Consider the following 4,225-nt stretch of genomic DNA (forward strand, 5'->3'; position numbering starts at 1 on the left):
CTTTGTCAAATGGCTTAAGGAAAAAAAATAAAAACTACATTTTATATAATATTTTAAAGTTAATAAGCTTCTTTATAACCATTTAAATTCACCCTCAAAAGTCTCTTGAGTAGATAGAGCAAATCTTATTTATCAGGTCCTACTACTGATGTCAAATGATTATTTCAGATAATCATTTCTTGGGGCCAAAAAATGAAGTGAATTATGCTACATATCAAGTAAAAGGCTGAGTTAACATTTAAACCTGAGTCTTCCTTCTAGCTCTAAATTTAGAATACTTCCATCATGTTTATATCTTTTTTTTTTTTTTTTTTTAGGCAATCAGGATTAAGTGACTTGTTCAGGTTCACACAGCTAGTAAGTGTGTGAGGCCAGATTTGAACTCAGGCAGATAAGTGCCCCTAACTTCAGACTCAGCACTCATACCATATCATTATATATTGAGCCACCTTGCTTATATCTACAACATACAACATTCATCTAGGAACTTCAAAGCATGTCAAGTAGGGAAACAAGTTTTTTTTTTTATTAAGAACCTATTATATGCTAGACATTCTCCTAAGTACTTTACAAATATTATTTTATTTGATTCTCCCAAAATTCCTGGAGTGTTGTTGCTATTATTCAGTTATATCTAATTATTTGTGACCCTATTTGGGATTTTCTTGTCAAAGATGCTGGAGAAGTTTGCATTTCCTTCTCCAGCTCATTTTACAGATGAGGAAACGGAGGCAAAAAGGGTAAAATGATTTATCCAGAGTCAAGAAGTGCCTGTGGCCAGATTTGAACTCAGGAAGTTGAGTTCTCCTGACTCCAGGCCTAGTGTTAAATCTACTCTGCCCAACCCTGGGAATAAGGAACTATAATTATCCCCATTTTACAGTTGAGGAAATCGAAGCAAGCAACATAAGTGCTTGCCCAGGATCACAAGCTAGAAAAGGTCTGAGGTAAGATTTGAATTTCATTTTCCTAATTCCTAGCTCAGTGTTCTGTCCACTGCAGCACCTATCAATCTTAAATTAATTTGACATGACTTAGAAAAGGAGGCTAATCATTAGGAGTGTATAATCACAAATCATCTGTTTTATTTATTCATCTCAAATTAAGCTAATGACTGATTCCCAAACTCATAGATGTCATCAATAGATAATTTCCATTAAATCCCCCTTTTTTTTGTGTGAAAAATGGTTCAAAATTTTCCATCCCCAGTCTGCTGGGATGTTTTCCATTCTCCTTTATTTCAAAAGGATCACTTCCTAATGGTTTCAAGTTACCAATACATGTTGTTATTCTGCTCTTAGAAGATTGAAACACCTACCTGCTTTAAATGAGCATTAGCTCCTATTGACTGTGTATTGTCCCAGCTTGGTTTGCCAAAAGACATTCAAAAAAGATAGAAGCCAGAAAGTCTCTCCTTATCATCAGCTATTAATGTTTTTCTTCTCCCTATTAGTTTTTGTTATTATGAGTGCAGGTGGGAATCAAGGTGTGACTTCACTGTTCTAAGGAATTCCCTGTGAGGAAATTCTATATACCAATATAAATTAGCAATGCCCCTGTGATTTACAACCTTAGAGAGCATCTTGGGGCCACACAGTCAAAGGGGTCAATTAAATGTCTGGAATCCCTGATGCTGGAGAAGTTAAAGCTCGTGGGTCTTTTGAATTCAAGATAGCATGCCATAAGCAGTAATTGTAGATTTCTTAGAACTTGGTTAGGTATCAAAGATGCCAAGGTCATACCCTGAAAGTCAAATATTTTGACTTGTCTTGCCACTGAACTCAGGAAGAGAGAGTGAGTCTGGTGACTTTATACAATTATGCCTCACTTAAATCCAATTCACATTAATTCTCTGAAAACAAAAACAACAATGTTGAGTTCAGGAGTTCTAAACTGCACTAGTAGTGGAGATTGGGAAAGGGTTGGAAAGAATGGAATTTGAACTGAGTGATAAAGAATATTAGGAACACTAAGAGGCAGCAGGGAAAAAGAGTCCCCCTTAATTCCTAATCAGCATCATTTGTCATTGTATGCTCACAATTTAACTTTTGTGACTCTCATATCCTACAGTCTGTGTAAGATTCTACTAATTTTTGGTGGCAGCCAGGAAGTCAGGGAAAGCTAAGTCCTATAGTATGAGCTACTTTGGCAACCAAAGAATTCAATGGTGAGAAAAGGAGCCAATTAGCTAACATGGAGGGAACAAGCAGGAATAATCACTAGGAAATGAATTGAAACCAGATAAATAGAGCAGTCAAAAACTAAGTAGAACAATGAAGCAAGAAATGGTTTGGGAGCTAGCATTCAGGATCAACTAGGAATTAGTCAATAATACCTGAAGCTTGAGCAATCATGAGGAAGAGGACAGGTTTCTATGGGACAACACTTGCCCCATGATTGCTCCTTGCTGGAAGGCTGGGCATGGCAGTAAGCCCCTATTTCTACGTCAACAAAAATAATTGTAGAGGCTAAACAACATTCTCTCTGCTCAGATACTTATCCATGCCCTCCAACTGCAGTGCAGTAAAGTGCTGGAAACCGAATGCTTTTACAAATGGAAAGGTACAAAGGTTCTAGAGGATTAGTACTAGGAGACATTTCTACCTAACCTGCTGATCCAGAATCTAAGACAAATCTAATTAAGAATATGTCTTTTTTTGTTGATCATATCTACAGAAAGAAGGATGAATGGAGCTCAGGAGCTCAGCTATCCTTGACTGTTTATTAAAAGACGGATTAGATCTTGGGCAAAGAGAAAGTAGGGAAGAACCTCCTAGCTGGGCAGAATCAAACCTCTACCTTGTTTCCAACAGAACAAACTGTCCTGTTCCCAGTTCCATTTTATGTGTAGTCTTTGTCCCTATTAGAAAATAAGTGCATTGTCTTGCTTCTTTTTATTTGTATCTTCAGTAAAAGTTGAATAAATGTTTTATTTATCTTTTCCTTAGCCTGCTGGTGTTGAGTTGCCATGTCTTTCATGACTCCTTTTGTGTTTTCTTGGTGGAGATACTGGAGTGGTCTGTCATTTCCTTTTCTAGTTCATTTTACAGATGAGAGAACTAAGGCAAACAGGGCAAAGTAACTTGCCCAGAATCACACAGATAGTAAATAATCAGATTTTAACTCATGCAGATGAGTTTTCTTGACTCGGGACCCCTTCACTCTATTTACTGTGCCATCTAGCTGCTCTCAAGGAAAATAAGCCAAAGACTGGACTATTGCAAATGTATGGACACTCAGAAATTTAACATGATATCTTCCACAAAAATACCTCACTGGAAAAACAACTGACTTGTAAATATGGTTATTTGCTGTGTGATCCTGAGCAATTTACTCTGAGCTTGACTTTCCTCATCTGTAAAATGAGAGTGATAAGAGCTATAGCTTTTTCTTCATTTGAGTTATTATGAGGAATAAGAGATAATATATACATAGAAAATGGTTTGCAAGTGTTATAATACTATATAAATGTCAACTACTGTTATTTAAAAAAAAATGTATTCTGCTCTATGTTGGCTTTGAACCTTGTATTTTTCTCATTTAATTTCCCAATGTCTGATTTTTGTAATCTTCTCTCATCTATACTCCTGGATGCTCCTCCTAAGTCTTTGGCATAACTTTGACATTTTCATCATCTTTTACTAACTGTCTTTCAAACTTTAGCATCCCTTGGCATCTACTATGACATCCTTGGTTTTGGGCATCACAACTCCCTTCTTTGTTCCAAATCACAGAATCCTATGATTTATTATAGATTTAGAGTCAGAAGAAATCTTAAAAACCATCAAGTCCAATCCCTTATTTATAAATGGGGAAACTAAGGCAGAGAGCTTGAGTAACTTGTTCAGGATCATTCATTAAATAAGTAGCTAAATTGAGATTTGAATCTCTCTCTTCCTGACTTTAAATCCAGTGCCTTTTTCAGGACACCAATCTGTCTTTATTACTCCAGAATACAAGCAAGCTCTATTCCAGGTTTCAGATGTTATGACTGGTCATTAATTTGGAACTTTCTGCCATTTAATAATGGGATATAGCTTCAATTAACAGTTTCTAACACATAGAACATAGTTGAGGATCTCACACATTTATTAAATACCTACCATATGCTTGAGTAAAGGTTCTGATGGTCACTGGGAAATCCAGAACTTTCTATATCTTACATAACCCAATAAATGTGTCCTATTACTCTAGTACAACCCCCTCATTTTATGAATAAGGAAAA

This window comes from Sarcophilus harrisii, chromosome 4 (genome assembly GCF_902635505.1).
Source record: "Sarcophilus harrisii chromosome 4, mSarHar1.11, whole genome shotgun sequence".
NCBI classification, from domain to species: Eukaryota; Metazoa; Chordata; class Mammalia; order Dasyuromorphia; family Dasyuridae; genus Sarcophilus; species Sarcophilus harrisii.